Here is a 17191-nt window from a genome sequence, read left to right on the forward strand (position 1 = left end):
TGGTATTTCTCAGATGAAACCCATCCTCCTGGCTCAGTATCAGTAGGATGTGCCCACTGAGCAACTTTTTACACTAACCGCAGTGGGTTGTACATATAATCCAGCGCTTTCTCACCGAGTTTCTTTCGTGACCAGAGTAAACCTTTCCAAGCTGGTAAAGAGGTTTTACAAGAACAGCCTGGCTATCGTTCAAAACTAAGGGCATAGTCTCCTGGGACGTGAGAACTCAGGAGCTGGCCTAATGAGTGCCCTGCTCTCCGCAAGGCAACCGGCTCCTCTGATTCCCCAGGGGCTGGTTTTCTGCTCAGCCTTGTGGATGACACCACACTGAGTCACCCCAGAAGGCTGGCAGCTACGAGCTAGTGTGGCTGAGAGATCTAAAAAGGCAGGAGCTCTGTTTAAACTAGAGGCCACGTAGAGTGACACGCCCGGCTGGGTTCCTCGGTGAGCACTGGGCACTGAGCAGTGTGCCTGTCACTTACCAGGTGTGTGGCCTCGAGCAAGTCCCTCGCGTGCCCTGCCTTTTCTCTCAGAATGAGCAGTACGGACAGAGGAGGGCTTCTAATGCCCATCCTCACCCTGGTGTCTATTTCTCTTGCCTTTGGGAGAAGGAAGTGAAGACTTTTTGTTTCTCACGTAGAAGTGCCACTTCTAATGGCTGAGATGACAGCTACGTACGGAGATAGACGACATTAATGAAATTAACTACACAAACTAGGGCACGTAAAATCAAAGTCAACTAATTTTCTCAGGAATCCCTCTCCAGCGTGCCCTCAATGTCAAATGAACTGCCCACGCAGACATAGTGGACTGATTTTACAAAGGCACAAAGGCAAGCCGATGGAGAAAGGGCAGGCTTTAAACGGAGCTAGAGCAATTGCACATCCGAATGCAAAAATAAATAAAATCAGGCACAGACTTCACACATTTCACAAAAGGAACTCGAAGGGGATCACGGGATCACCATAGGATCACCTGACCTGTGGGCTACAGGCAGCGGCTTTCTCCTAAAGAATGCAGTAGGGAAAGGGGGAAAGAGTAGCTTTATGGAGCCAGCTTGACAAACACAACCTCAGCGAGGTGCTCAAGGTCAACGCCAACAGTTGTAGTGAAGCGTAGTAACCTCCATCTTGTATAAAAACTGCTGTTTGAAACTCTCTGCTATTGTTAGATTGTCCCTTGTTCTGTAAACCCTGTCACTTTTAGACAGTCTCTTATTCTGTAAAATAACTGTTTTAGTTTGAATAATAGAAAAAGATAAAAACTTAACTGTCTGACCTTGCAAGCTAGCCATCTAATGTAATGGACTAATACTGATAATAATTCCCATATTCTTATGCCAAATGTTTGTTCTTTATGTATCCAAGATTACAAACTGTCTGTAACAATAACTCACACAGAGCCCTTTGTAAAACCTGCAGACAAAGAAGCTCGAAAGGTATAAATACGGGAAACTTCCTCTGTGTCTTCGCTCAGAGATTTGGAAGAAACACCTCCCTCTGGGCCGTGCACAATGAACAACTCCTAATTAATTGGCTCATTAAGGCGTCTTGTATCTCACTCGCTGATTTACGACACAACAGTAGGTCATGGAGGTAGCATCGCTTTGAAAGGACTTTTTAGGGCTAAGATAGGCAGGTTTAGGAAGTTTTAGGAATGAAAGGGTCCATGGGAAAACCACAGGGCTGCAAAGCAGGGAGCTGCCAGAAGGTACACATTTACAGAATAAAGGGAAGGAAGCCACTCATTCCGAGAGGGAAGCGGAAGGCCACAGGGAATAGGAACACAATAAGGGACAAGAGGGGAACCTCAGGTGAGGCTTGAGCTCTGACTCTGCTATGGGGACCAATCAGAGGGGAGATCAAGACACAAAGAACTGCAGCCTTTATAAACCTTAGAAAAAAGGGACTTAGTGGGATTCTCTCTCCTCCCCATGTGGGGTCTGTGCTTGTTTCTCAATAAATTTCCATCTTTTCCTGTCCGTGGCTTCATTCTTCAACTCCACCTGGACCAGGACCCGGAATCATCCTGCCCAGAGGACCACCATGTGTTCCAGTTCAATTTTCTCGTTTGAACTTCTGATACAATTTGTCGAGAAGTATGCTTTACCTCTATGGTCTTCCTCCAAGAACCCATACACCCAGTCTATTCACAAGGGTAAAATCAGGCCGGTCCCTCTGAGAGACAAAACCCGTGACCAATAATTCTCAAAGTGGTCACGGTCATAAAAAACGAGAAAAGGCTTTGAGACAGCGTGGAGGGACCTGGAGAGCATCACGCTACGTGAAATAAGTCAGTCAGAGAAAGATAAGTACCACATGATCGCGCTCAGATGTGGAATCTAAGTAACAAAATAAACGGATGAACGGAGTGGGTCCAGAGACATGGAAGCATGGAACAGAGTGTGGAATCTCAGAGGCAAGGTGGGGAAGGGTGGGTGGGTGGGAGGTCATCAACCAAAGACCTTGTATGCATAACCCATGGACTCAGACAGTGGGGTGGTGAGGGCCTGGGGCAGGGGTGGGGTAGGCTGGAGGGGGTCGATGGGGGAAAAAGGGGGACATATGTGATACTTTCAACAATAAAGATTTAAAAAACAAAACGAGAAAAGGCTAAGAAACTGTCCCTCCAAGAGAAACCTAAGGAGACGTGATGGCTCAGTGTCACGTGGTGTCCTAGATGGAATCCCAGGACAGAACAAGGACATGAGATTAACACCAAGGAAATCTGAATAGAGAAAGGGCTTCGGTGACTAACAATGTGTCCATATTAGTCCCTCAACTGTGCCGTGGGCACCATACTCATGGAAGGTGTTAACGAAAGGGGAGACTGGGTGAAGGGATATAGAACTCTGTGCCATCTTTGCAATCTCTTCTGTAGATCTTAAGCTATTCTAAAATTAAAAACTTATTTTTTAGAAAGCACATGACCTTTTTGTGCATTTCCAGGCGAAATGTTCGCACCAGTAATACTGCTTTGAATTTGTTTCTCTCTCCTTCCTGCAGAGTAGATGATACAGCTGCCATGTCATAGGGTCCCGCCTTTAGTATTATTTGGTCCTTTAAGGACCCTTCAATTTTGGAAATCAGTTGTGTCCACAGAGTTACATCTTTGAAGGTAAAAATACCACTAACCAAAAACAAGGGACAGCAGCTCTCTTCTGTGGGTGAGCATTTCATCACCAAAACAACAACCCATGGCCTTAGTGGTGAGAAACAGACATCCTCTGAAGGCCCCAGTTCCGGGAATGTCCGAGTCCGAGCGATGGAGTGATGGGGCGATGGGGCGATGATGGGGGGTTGGGGTGATGGGGTGATGATAGGGCAATGGGGGATGGGGGGATGGGGAGGTGGGGTGATGGGGGAATGGGGGATGGAGTGATGGGGTGATGGGGAGATGGGGAGATGGGGATGGAGTGATGGGGGGATGGGGGATGGGGATGGAGTGATGGGGGGATGGGGGATGAGGTGATGGGGTGATGGGGTGGTGGAGTGATGGAGTGATGGAGTGTTGGGGGGATGGGGTGATGGGGTGATGGAGGGATGGGGTTATGTGGGGATGGGGTGATGGGGTGATGGGGGAATGGGGTAATGGGGGATGGGGGATGGAGTGATGGGGTGATGGGGAGATGGGGAGATGGGGGATGGGGATGGAGTGATGGGGTGATGGGGGGGATGGAGTGATGGAGTGATGGTGGGATGGGGGATGGGGTGATGGGGTGATGGGGGGGATGGAGTGATGGAGTGATGGTGGGATGGGGGATGGGGCGATGGGGAGGTGGGGCAATGGCATGATGGGGGGATTGGGGATGGGGTTATGGGGCGTGCGCGGAGATGGGCCCTGGGGCCACAGGCCCCTTCTCTGCTGGTTGGCCCGGTTACCCTTGGTGCTGCCTGGTGCATGTTGCCCGGGGCTCTGGTCCGGCACAAGCCCTGCCTTTCTGAGAGCCCACAAACGTACGTTGGGTCACCGCAGCTTGTGTGACTCTGAACCTGCACTTTTTCCAGGTTTGAATGTGGAGTTGGCTTGAGCTCACCGGAGATCTCTTCGGTTTTCTGACACAGACACAAGAGCAGCGGACAGGGTGCCATGGGTTTGTTCTGCAGGTTGCTTGGCACAGAGTGGGGTCCTGAGGGAGGGGGTGTCGGATGGTAAAACAAGGCAGCTGAAGCTTAATCTGAAAAGAGAAGTCTTAGGGTGGTCATGGAGGAAACATTCAAACCTGTAAGGAATTTTTGTGAGTTTATTTGAGTCAAACTGTTGACAATTGCCGGGAAGCAGAACCTCAGGGAATGGTGGTTTTTCACCTTGTTTCATCCGTGACAGTCAAAGGAGGAGACGTAAGTGGTTACATGGAATCCACAGGTAATAGATTAGGGAGAGGGAGAGAGCAAAGCAGGGAAACCTCTGGGATTGGATAAAGAGTAAAATGATAGACACCTGCTTCTTTTACTCAGGTGGGTGCAGGGTAGTTAACAGTCAGCAATTAACACGACAACAAGAACAATGAGGGAATTTGTGGTCTCTGCCCTGGCGCCTGGCACACTGGTTGTGCCCTAAGGGGCCAGAGAAAGGGAAGTGACAAGTGACCCTGACATTCCAACAATATGTTGTCAGATGCAAAAGACGACAGACAGGCTCAGTCAAGGTAAAGATTGCATTTTGTCAGGGAAGATCCTGGCTTAGGACATGACTAGCCACCATTGCAGAGACTGGAAATTCACCACACATAATGCACAGACAAACACCTGCCACATAAAGACCATACACATCATTCCAATTACTAAATTTTGTAGAGAAAAATGTAAGAAGTTTTAAAAATAAACTTAAACTTGCACAGATTTGTATAAACTTTCCCAACAGTTTATAAACCTTTCTACAATCTTTCACACACCTTCTTACCCATTCAGAAATCATTGTCCTTAAAACGAGGTGTTCTCTTCCTATTCCCTCAAAAAACGAATCTCCATTCCTCATGCCTTCTATGGACCTAAACTCTTCCTGTTTCTATGCTTTCTTTTCCTGTCCCTCTCCTGAACTTTCCCTGCCTCTACGTGTTCTTTCTCCATTCCTATCCTGAACTTTCCTGCCGGAAGCCGGTCCATCCTTGCTGCTTGACACAGTCGCTGCAGGAAAGAAACATCCGCACAGCATATGTTTCAAGGGACCTGGCATACTGTTCTTAATATGTTTGCTCCCCTTCTTAGCGCTATGTGTTCTAACCAGGCCCACCTCCCCCAGAAAGGTTGTTTCCCCAGGTGGGGTTGTTTCCCTGGAGTTAGGGATTAACGGGACTAAGGAAGGGAATAAATCAGTAAAGCCCCCTAGTGTTACAGAAATACCGTGTACTACTTATGAAGAACTTAGACTAAGACTGTTGGCAATAAATTTGGGACTTGCTAGGCCCACATCCCCAGGGGTCTACCCACCAGAGAAAGTACCAAAGCCTATGAAAACCCGCCAACTCAGGGCAGTCCCAAGGAAGACCACCAGCAAGGCTAAAAGGACATAACCTTTACTTGGACCACAGAATAAGATAATCTCCTTCCGTTACTTCCTAGTAGCTTAACAGTAGAGCAGAGAGTAGTGACCTTGGAATGGAGATAACAAACTAGCCCTAACCTTTGGAATAGAATGGATAGGATTAAAATCAACAGAGCTAGATAGAGAGAAGATTTTTAGCAAAGGTCAGATAAGAAACTATAAACATAAAACAAGGAACTGTAGAAGGTCAAGGGAGGACCCAAAACATACCATGATATAGAGGCATGCTTATAGGATCAAGTAGTATAAAATACAGCTGTAACAGGACAATAAAGAGAACCCGGCTGTGCTGATCATCTGAATGCTGTCTCTGTGTCCTTCATTCTTCGCCAACTCCGTCCACACCTTTGGGAACCCCTGGACCGCTGGGGCTGGACCCCGGTACTTTCCCTGTCTCTCTGTGTTCTTTCTCTGTTCCTTTCCTGAACTCTCCCTGTCTCTCTGTGTTCTTTCTCTGTTCCTCTCCTGAACTTTCTCTGTTTCTATGTGTTCGTACATCTTGTTCACTGCAGGCCCTCCTGTGGTTCCCATGCCTCCTGCTTTGAGTCCAGAAACAGTCTATTATTCCTGCTTGGTTGGTTCGTGTGGTCGGGCTGCTCCAACTGCCCCCTCTGCCCGGCCTCTGCCTCACCTGCCTTTGTTCCCACGGGACCCTGCCCTGTCTGCCTGCGTGTCAAGCTAACCCTCTCGCTATCATTATGGAAAGACTTGCAACCTGGTGTCTGACACAATCTAGTCCCGGAGGCACCCGCCTTAGCAGCCCCCAGCGCCTCCTTCTCCATTCACTCCCCTGGGACTGGGAAAACCGGTCTGGCTGCAGGGTAGCATTAAACCGAATGGTGCATTAACCAGTCAAACCTCCCATTGTCCATTTTACAGTGGGGCCAGGTTACGTTGCAAAAGATTAGCCTTTTTCTTGAGGGACCCCGAGTCAAAGTTCTCCCAGCTGGAGAGTATGTACCCCCAGAAAGGGGACTCTCGAGGCACCGCGGCCTGGTTCCCCATCTGCAGAGACAGGGGCAGCGAGCCGAGAGGCGCCTCTGCCAGCCTCTGGCTCTTGGGCCATTCTGACGGGGCGGCCCCCACTGGGCAGTCTCTCAGGCTCTCCTGAAGTTAATCATGCAGAAACGGTGGTTAGCAAATGTTCGGTCAGCCTCAAGGTTAGTTTCCTCATGGGAGGTTCCCTTTTTAAAATCATCATTTTCCCTTTTGGTTCAGTGTCTGGTTCATTTATTTCTAATTACATATTATCCTTCTGGAAAAAAGTGTGTGTGTGTGTGTGTGTGTGTGTGTGTGTGTGTGCATCAGTGATTAAAAAACCAAAACCCTCTTCCTATCAAGTGAATTGGGGCCGATTTGACCAGTAAAATATGTTGCCCGTAACATGCCCCAGCTGAAAGGGGACAGGTTCTGATTTTAACACAGCGTCGGTTGCTTAGATACCTCACCATTTGTACAGAAACTTCACTCCATGGACGAAAGGGGCCACAGGCTGACCTGACAAGCTCAGGGGAGGCCTGCATGGCAGTCTTGCAAACTCAGAGGCCTAAAGTCACCACCAAGGATGGTCTGAAATTAAACCTTAAAAGCAGTTATGGTGGCAGTTACATCCTAGGCCGGTATCTTCACTGACAAGGTCAACCTTTACCTTAACTGAGCCTATCTGTCTTTTTGCATCTATGATAACACACCCTTGAAATGTCTGGGTAACTTGTAACTTCCCTTTTTCTGGAGCCCCTGGGGCACAACCTAATGTGCTGGGTGCCAGGACAGATACCACAGATTCCTTCATTATCATGTTAATTGATCCTGCACCCACCTAAGTGTGTGTCCATCATTTTACTTTTTATCCAATCCCAGGGGTTTCCCTGCTTTGCTTTATCCCTCCTCCTTAATCTATCACCAATGAATTTCATGTAACCCACCTATGTCCCTCCTTTGATTGCAAATGTATAAATACAAATGTAACCCGCCATTCTACGGAGCACTATCTCAATTTGTTGAGGTTCTGCATCCCGGCCTATGTCGACAGTTTGGCTCAAATAAACTCACAAAAATCCTTTACGGGTTTCAGTGGTTTTTTTACGTTAACAACTCCGAGGGAGAGGGACACTTAGGTGGGTAGGGTTAATAACAGATAAAGTATCTACAAGGGCCTTAGTAACTTACCTTTTTATGATAAATTTCAATAAGCAAGGAGAAGGGAAAATACCTCCTCATAGTCCTGGAGCAGCCCTATGTTTGCTTCTGTTTTCTCTTTGTAAATCACATTTCAGTTTTTCTACAATCCTTCTTATGGTGACCTGGCTTTTTACAGCAAAAGGCTCCGCTACAGTTGCACACAGACCTCCCTGAGTATCTGCGGCCTTGCTCTCAGAAACCTGGAGGTGTATTCATTGGAACAGGTCAGAATAGCCAGGATCACATGTCCTAACCGTTAAATTGTGTGAGTCCATCAGCGATCGGGATAGAGTCGGGAGCAATTGCTGGTTCCCCTCTAGCTGAGACCAGCTTTTCCCAAAGGGAGCTGTTGGAATCCCTCTTCTCATTTTCCCTCAAGTCAGTGGTGGTAGAGGAGACGGAAGGGGAAGGAAGAAGGGAGGGGAAAGGGAAAGTGTGGACAAGGAGCTCAGAGAGCAAAGGACATAGTGGAGGAGCTATAGAAGGGGGGAATGGGGTGTGGGCACCCATTAGCTTCAGAATAGTCCCGAGACAGTCTCTAAAACCTCTTATTAATTTCCTTTTTTTTAAAAATAATTTTTTCCTATGCTTCTCCTTGGAAGCTGTAATTCCCTACTTTATCACTCGGTTTCATTTTAGAGCAGGCATTTCTCTGGTTTCTGCAGGCAAAACATTAACGCAGGTGCCCAAAGACAGCTGCATTGGGGCCATTTTTTCAAGTTGATATTTCCTAGTTAAATCTTCCCATGTCTGTCTAGCACTTGCAAGTCAAGGCTTCCTATCAGGAGCATCGAATGAGGGCTGGGTTTGTGAGTTTCCAGCCTCATAGGCACAGTGTCCCATGCTAATTTTTGTTTTGTTTTTTCAGATAGCTGCAGTCGGAGAACGTTTCCGAGGGATGTTACGTGGTGGGTCGAAGTGTGCCGCGTATGTGGTGAGCTCCCCCAGGCTCTCACCCCTCAGTTCACATTCAACTCTTTCACGTGCCTCAGTTTCTCTCCCTGCTGTCTAAAACCCCTGGAAGGGCTCGGGGCCCCCTGGAGCCAGTCAGCTCATTACAGTGGAGTTGGGGTTTCCCTATGGGGCTCCTGCACGTCGTTAGGAATGACCTATGACACTTCCACAAAGACTCTGAGTTGCGTAAGGACACCCGAGGACAGGCTGGAGGGAGGACGTGCCCCTTTATCTCTGGAGATAAACGAGTGCAGCTCTCATTTACACAGCAAAGGTGTTGTTATGGGGTTTTTTTGTTTGTTTGTTTTTACATTTGTTTTGCTCGGACTCTCAGAAAGCAATTCTAATTGAAAAGCCAAAATCAGATCCAGCCACCCGTTTTTTTCCTCCACTCTCTCCTTCCCCTGGGTTCTGTCAGCCGTTAACCTTAGCTCCATCTCCAGGATTTTAAAATACAGCTCAGCCCAGCTTTCGTGACTCAGTGGTTGAGCTTCAACCTATGAACCAGGAGCGCATGATTTGATTCCAAGTCAGGGCACAAGCCTGGGTTGTGGGCTTGACCCCCAGTGAGGGGCATGCAGGAGGCGGGCAATCAGTGGCTCTCTCTCATCATTGATGTTTCTCTCTCTCTCTCTCTCTCTCTCTCTCTCTCTCTGTCCCTCTCTGAAATCAATTTAAAAAATACAGCTCAGAGAGTCAGACCCTCTACCAAAAAGCAAGGGAAGGTCCTGGATCCAAGAAACAACTCAACAAAGTTCACCCAATGGGTGGAGAGACAGCGGGCTCAATGGGCTCCTTGCTGGATCCTAGCACCAGGTCTGGGTCCGTGGGATGGTTGTCCACCAGGGGGCACGCGCAGAACATGGTGGACGTTGGCCGCAGCAGGATGGTGGAGCAAGTGAGAGGGGGCACCAGACCAACGGGGCACTGGTCGCTGGCATTGGGGTGAGCCTCTAGTGGTTACTGAAAATTCTTTGCTCCCGTGTGCTGTGGTCCTGCCCTCACCTGCTGCCAACACCAGCCCTGCTCACACCCACTGCTGGCACCGTCAGCTGGTGTAAGCTGCCGCTGCCAGCCCGATTGCCCCTGAGGACTTCTCCACTTCCCCCTGCTCCTGAGGGGAAATCGGGGCGGGCAGCCACCTCTCGCACCTGCTGCTGGCGCTGGCCCTGATTGCACCCGCCAGCGCCAGAGCCACTGCGAACACCCGCTGCCGGCACCCGGCGCCAGTCCCAATCGCTCGGCACCATCAGTGGGTGTGAGCGGTGGCTGCGGGCCCGATAGCCCCTGAGGGCATCTCCACCTCCCTGTGCTCCTGAGGGGCGATCGGGGTAGCAGCCGCCACTCATGCCCACTGACAGCACCGGCCCCATTTGCACCTGCTGCTGGTGCCAGCCCCAATCACTCTGCACCGTCAGCGGGTGTGAGTGGGGCCGGTGCCATCAGCACCTGGGAGTGGCGGTGGGAGCTGGGCTGCCAGCAGACAGGAAACCAGGCCGAGCAGGGAGGGGCCGCGCAGGGGCTCAGAGGATGGGCCGAGACCCGCCCCTGTGCCCACTGCAGCCTCGAGGCCCCTAGTTCCTTTCAAGGTGCATGAATTCATGTACTGGGCCCCTAGTGTTAACATAAAAACATTCAAACCTGTAAAGAATTTTTGTGAGTTTATTTGAGTCAAACTATCAACAATTGCTGGGAAGCAGAATCTCAAGGTATTGAGATAATGCTCCGGAGAATGGCGGTTTTTGACTTGTTTTACCGGTATATATTACAATCAAAGGAGGAGACCTAAGTGGGTTCCATGAGATCCATTGGTGATAGATTAGGAAAGTGGGAGAAAGCAACCCAGGGAAACCTCTGGGATTGAATAACAAGTAAAATGATAGACACATGCTTCTTTTACACAGGTGGGTGCAGGATAGTTAAGTCAACGATTAAGATGACAACAATAACAATGAGGGAATTTGTGGTCCCCACCCTGGCGCCTCCGCCCTGGCGCCTCCGCCCTGGCACCCAGGCACATTGGTTGTGCCCTGAGGGGTCCAGAGAAAGGGAAGTGACAAGTGACCCTGACATTCCAACAAAATGTTATCATAGATGCAAAAGACGACAGACAGGCTCAGTTAAGGTAAAGGTTGACTTTCCTCAGGGAAGACGCTCGCCTAGGACATGACTAGCCACCATAGACTGCTTTTCAATTCAAAAGCTTTCATTTCAGCCCATCCTTGTGGTCACTGTAGGTCTCTGAGTTTGCATGGCTGCCATGCAGATCTCCCCTGAGCTAGTCAGGTTAGCATGTGGCCCCTTTTCACCCACAAGGGGGACCTGCTCCAAATTGTTAACGTAAAAACCATTGAAACCTGTAAAGAATGTTTGTGAGTTTATTCGAGCCAAACTGTCGACATATGCCGGGAAGTAGAACCTCAAGGGATTAAGATAATGCTCTGGAAAATGGCGGGTTACATCTGTATTTGTACATTGTGATCAAAGGAAAGGGATGTAGGTGGGTCACGTGAAATCCATTGGTGATGGACTAGAGAGGCGGGAGAAAGCAAAGGGAGGTGGGGAACACTGGGATTGGATAAAAGGTAAAATGATAGACACACACTTAGGTGGGTGCAGGACCAATTAACATGATAATGAAGGAATTTGTAGTATCTGTCCTGGCGCCCAGCACAGTAGGTTGTGCCCCAAGGGGTCCAGAAAAAGGGAAGTTACAAGTTACCCAGACATTTCAAGGGTATGTTATCATAGATGCAAAAAGACAGATAGGCTCAGTTAAGGTAAAGGTTGACCTTGTCAGTGTAGATACTGGCCTAGGAGGTGACTACCCACCATCACTGCTCTTAGTTAAAGTTTAATTTCAGACCATCCACTTTAGGTCTCTGAGTTTGCAACACTGCCATGCAGGCCTCCCCTGAGCCTGTCAGGTCAGCATGTGGCCCCTTCTGTCCACGGAATATTTGAAGAACCACCGTGTGGGAAGGGAGAGCAGACAGGCCCTGGGAAATCCCAGAGGACAGGCCACCAGATGTGCGGGAAGGTCCTCCTGTGAGCCAGCGTCCCCTGAGGGGTGGCCTCAGTCACAGGCGTCCCAAGGGAGTGCCCCGGGGCAGTGGTGACTCCTGCTGGCTGAGGAGGTGAGTCCTGCTCACCTGGCAGGTCTGCTTCTGAGGGATGCTGCCCTGCCTCCCTTCCTCACCCCTTCCTTCCCTCCTCCCTCCTCTCCCCCCAGGTTCCTGAAAGCTGGCCCTGCAACAGCTTCCACAACAAACATCCTGTGTCTGTCTGGGGCAGAGGGAAAAACAGGTGGCACTGATCTAGACACTGTGCCAGGGTCTGTGAGGACGACAGGAAGTCCGGGCTCAGGCTCCCAGGGCCCCCAGGGCCCGGCCTCCGCAGTCCTCCTGCGCCTACAGCCCCGCTTCCACTCTCACATCCCACCCTGTGCACCGCCTCCTCTCACAACACTCCAGACGGAGGCGATTGCGGCTTGCTGGGGTGGCTTTTCTAAATGCTTCAAACTCGCCTGGCCGGGGTGGCTCAGTGGTTGAGTGTCAACCTATGAACCAGGAGGTCACAGTTCAATTCCCGATCAGGGCACATACCGGGGTTGTGGGCTCAATTTCCCGGTGTGGGGCATGCAGGAGGCAGCCGATCCATAATTCTCTTATCATTGATGCTTCTTTCTCACTCTCCCTTCCTCTCTGGAATCAATAAAAATATATATTTTAAAAAATAATAACATAAAATGCTTCAAACTCCTCCGACACATTTTTTTTTCAATTTTAAAGGACTCAGTTTATTAACTGATCAGATTATAAAAATAACCATGGTAGATACCTGAGCTCAGTGGTCGGCAAACCGCGGCTCGAGAGCCACATGCAGCTCTTTGGCCCCTTGAGTGTGGCTCTTCCACAAAATACCACGTGTGGGCGCATGCGTACAGTGCGATTGAAACTTCAAATGGCCCATGCGCAGAAGTTGGTTTTCGGCCTGGGCGAGTCTATTTTGAAGAAGTGGCATTAGAAGAAGCGGGAGGTGTCGGTCAGGCGGGCCACGGGATGCGCAGCACCGGGGAAGTGCGAGCTCGATTCATGCACGAGTTGTGGACCGGAGAGTTGGAAGGGGTCGACCTCAGCGAACGTACCTCAATCAGATTGGGGACGTTTTTAGCAAAGGCCAGCTTTGGAGTACCCTAATTAAGTTAATAACAATGTACCTACCTATATAGTTTAAGTTTAAAAAATTTGGCTCTCAAAAGAAATTTCAGTCGTTGTACTGTTGATATTTGGCTCTGTTGACTGAGTTTGCCGACTACTGCCTTAGCTCATCCTTCCAATCAGCCTATTGATCTGGTCTCTCCTGTTCCCAGCATCTCCACCTTCTACACAGTGGGTGGTCTCCTTCCTCCCCCTCGTGGAGAAGGTAACTGGAAGGGCCACAGGAAGTTGTTCCCTTCTTTGAAGCGCTTTCCCACAGTGTAGATTTCATGAATCAGATCTTCCATGCAGATGATGCCATATTTACCAAGAGATCAAGCAATCAGAGTTATCTGGCAGGGCAATCCGGTTTTTGTTGATTTTGTTGTAACCACGATTGTAGATCAATTCATTGACTGACTCCAGGTTTGGGAACCCCCATGCAGTGTATGGCTCCACAGCCCGCAGTCTGCTCATGGGAGCCTTGTTGAGCTTAACCAAGGTGCCGTTGAAGATCTGGCGAAGGCGCAGAAGCGGCAGCACCTTTCGGACCCTTGGGCTCACACCATCGATACCTCTGATCCTGGACAAACGCCAATTGGGTTCGGCAGGTACAAAGACCTGGCCAGCTTTTCTTGCCGTCCCGGCCATTCGAATCCCCGTTCTGTTCGTCTGCCTGTGTTCCTTGGAATGGTGCTTAGCTTTCTCATAGATGAGCTTCCTTCTTGCCTTTCAAAGCATCTTTTGGGCAAACTTCTCTCTCAGGCGCTTGATCATCAGCTCCGCGCTGGCCATTCCTTCGCTTTTCCTTGAGGGTTTCTGGCACCGTAGGAACCTCCTTCTCTCCTGCACCCTCCATGGTTCCAGCGGGAAAGAGCCTCCGACACATTTGAACAGCTCCCAGGCGAGGTGCATAGAAGTTCCTTCCACTCCCAGCCCTGGCTGCGGCCGCCCAGCTGCCACACTAACCCAGGGAGCGCCTTTCCTCCTGCAGCTGCGAAGGAGAAGGACCGAGTGCTGAGTGCTCCGGTGCAGGTCCCCTAAGTGGCCTGCTGGTTGGAAGCCAGGGCACTGCAGACGGGCGTCCGGGAACAAGGCTTTTTCTGGAGACCACACTCCCCTCTGGCCGCCAGTGGGAAGGAGAGCACACAAGTGCTCAGTGGGGCCTTCCCGGAGGCCCTGCCTTTCACATTTCCCCCAAACTCAGGACCCAGCACTCAGCATGGGAGGGGGCTGTGCACTCAGGACACAGCACTCAGCATGGGAGGCGGCCGCGGGAGCGGCTGGCTCGGAGATGGTTCTTTCTAACTTCCTCCTGCTGCAGCTGGCCCAGGTCACAGCTGGCGGCCTGAGCCTGGGACACAGGCTCCTCAGAGAGCACGCGCACATCAGGGCAGGAGGCTTTCTACCCTTTAGAACAAGCTGATTGCCTGCCTCACAGTTCATCCGTTTTGTGTTTTAAATCTTTGTATTGACTTTTAGAGAGAGAAGGAGTGAGAGGGAGAGGGAGAGAGCAAACGCCGATCAGCTGCCTCCTGCATGCCTCCTACTGGGGATCCAGTCCAACCAGGACGTGTGGCCTGACCGGGAATCGAACCAGCAACCTTTCCATGCACAGGACACTGCCCAACCAAGCCACACCAGCCATGGCCACAGCTTATCAGTTTTATTGGTAACTAGAGGCCCAGTGCACAAAATTCGTGCATGGGGGGGGGGTGTCCCTCAGCTCAGCCTGCACCCTCTCCAATCTGGGATCCCTCTCACAATCCAGGACCGCTGGCTCCTAACTGCTCACCTGCCTGCCTGCCTGACTGCCCCTAACCGCTTCTGCCTGCCAGCCTGATCGCCCCCTAACCGCTCCCCTGCCGGCCTGATTGATGCCTAACCGCTCCCTTGCCAGCCTGATGGCCCCCAACTGCCCTTCGCTGCCAGGACCCGTCTCCTCCGCTGGGCCTGGCCTCCTCCGTGCTGCGCAGAGCCATGGAACCCCCAGGCCTCACTGCAAGGAGTGGCCACTGGGCTTTGCCTCCGCTGTGCGTGTGGCCATCTTGTGACAGCCATCTGTGGCCGCAATCTTGTGGCGAGGTCTCACGAGGGTGTGATGCTACCTAGGCTTTTATTATATAGGATGAGAACACTCAGAAGCAACAGCCTAGCTTCTAAGACATACAGTATTTTTTTAATATATTTTATTGACTTTTTACAGAGAGGAAGGGAGAGGGAGAGAGAGATAGAAACATCGATGAGAGAGAACCATCGATCAGCTGCCTCCTGCACACCCCCTACTGGGGATGTGCCCACAACCAAGGTACATGCCCTTGATCGGAATCGAACCTGGGACCCTTCAGTCCACAGGCTCACACTCTATCCACTGGACCAAACCGGTTAGGGCGACATATAGTATTTTTATTATTCTTTTCCCAGACAGAGATGATAATCCAGGTGGTAAAATAATGGGCCAAGTGACTACTATAACCTCATCTCTGAGTCGGTGTCACACTAGGCTGGTCGGGGTTACCTGTGTCTGAGCAGCCAGGCCAGCAGCTGGGTCCTCAGTGCTGGAGAGGCTACTCATCTGTCCATTCATTCAAGGGGCCCCTTTCTCTCCTGGGGGTACATGACCCGGAGACAGGACCGCAACTTGGATGCGAGGCTGTACCTGTCACCGCCGTCCAAGGTTGTTCTTATCTGTTTACACGTCTGTCTGGCAACTAGACTGAACTCTGAGGAGGGCAAGCAGGTCGCTGCCTGGAACAATAACTGACTGTCCCCGTGTGTTTGCTGAGTGACTCAGCGAGGGGGCCGTCAGACAGTGAGGCGCGGTTGAGATGCGCTCTGGGGGCGGGGCTGTGTCTCTCAGGTCCCGCTCCCCCTCTCCAGCCGTGTGACATTGCAGTGAACCTGTTTGTGCTTCAGTTTGGGTGTCCCTCAGCCCAGCCTGCACGTTCGCTGTCACCGATGGACCCGCTGTCAATGGGGTTAATAACAGTCTTCCTTCCTAGGATTACTGAGTTGGTCCATGTGAAACATGGAGAGAAATGCAGGCACACTACTGTTTAGCACGTGTTCACTGTGGTGGATGTTATTAACATGATTGTCACTACTAGGCAACAAGAATACCCTATTAATAATAGTGCTGGAAGCCCTGCCACGGTAGCTCATTCATTGAGTGTCGACCTATGAACCAGGAGGTCATGGTTTAATTCCCCATCAGGGCACATGCCTGGGTTGTGGGCTCGCTTCCTAGTGTGGGATGTGCAGGAGGCAGCAGATCAATGATTCTCTCTCATCATTGATGTTTCTATCTTTCTCTCCCTCTCCCTTCCTCTCTGAAATCAATTAATAATAATAATAATCCTATATAATAAAAGCCTAATATGCTAAATGTCCAACCGTTCATTTGACCATTCGACCAATCACTATGATGTGCACTGACCACCAGAGGGCAGACACTCTGACCAGTAGCTTAGCTTGCTGCTGGGGTCCAGCTGATCCGGACTGGATGAGATGGGCCGGACACACCCTGGAGCCTTCCTGCAGTCCCTCCCTGGCCCCAATCATGCAACAGTGGGGCCCCTCAGCCGGGCCTGCGCCCTCTCGCAATCTGGGATCCTTCGGGAGATGTCAGAGAGCCGGTTTCGGCCCGGTCTCCGGCAGGCCTCTAGTAATCTATTACAATAAAAGGTTAATATGCTAATTAGCTGAACGACCTTCTGGACATCCTTCTGGACGAAGCTGTGGTGGCGGGGGCCAAGGCAGAGGCAGTTAGAGGCTATCAGGCAGGCAGGCAGGCAGAGTGGTTAGGGGCGATCAGGCAGGCAGAGTGGTTAGGAGCAATCAAGCAGGCAGGCAGGCAGACGAGCAGTTAGGAGTCAGTGGTCCCAGATTGCGAGAGGGATGTCTGACTGAGGGATCAGGCCTAAACCGGCAGTCGGACATCCCCTGATGGGTCCCAGATTGTGAGAGGGTGCAGGCTAGGCTGAGGGACCCCCCACCCCCATGCACAAATTTCGTGCACTGGGACTCTAGTAATAATAGTAATAATAATAGTGCTGGGAGAATTTCTGACATGGGGTCATGGTTCTTTGCACCACACCAGGTACTCACCACACAGTGACGCCTGAAATGCACTGTATCATCTCCGAGCAGGATGTGGCGGATGCTGGGCCACGTTCTGCACACACAGAACACTGAACACATGCCTGGCCTGCAGAAAGCCTCCTTCCTCACAGGCTACTGTGTAGAGCAGTTAGCCCACACCTCCTGCCCGCCCTCACCCAGAGCCCCCAGGACCAACATCCCCGCCAGACGGC

The 17191-nt window shown here is 50.8% G+C and overlaps 1 pseudogene; it reads right to left on the reverse strand.

Annotated features, from left to right (window-relative positions):
• Positions 1-13001: 13001 nt before the first annotated feature.
• On the reverse strand, positions 13002-13749 carry LOC139010035 (large ribosomal subunit protein uL30 pseudogene; annotated as a pseudogene).
• Between the last annotated feature and the right edge of the window lie 3442 nt (positions 13750-17191).

This window comes from Myotis yumanensis, unplaced genomic scaffold (genome assembly GCF_028538775.1).
Source record: "Myotis yumanensis isolate MYYU_CA2020_CCGP unplaced genomic scaffold, mMyoYum1.0.hap1 SCAF_5, whole genome shotgun sequence".
NCBI lineage: Eukaryota > Metazoa > Chordata > Mammalia > Chiroptera > Vespertilionidae > Myotis > Myotis yumanensis.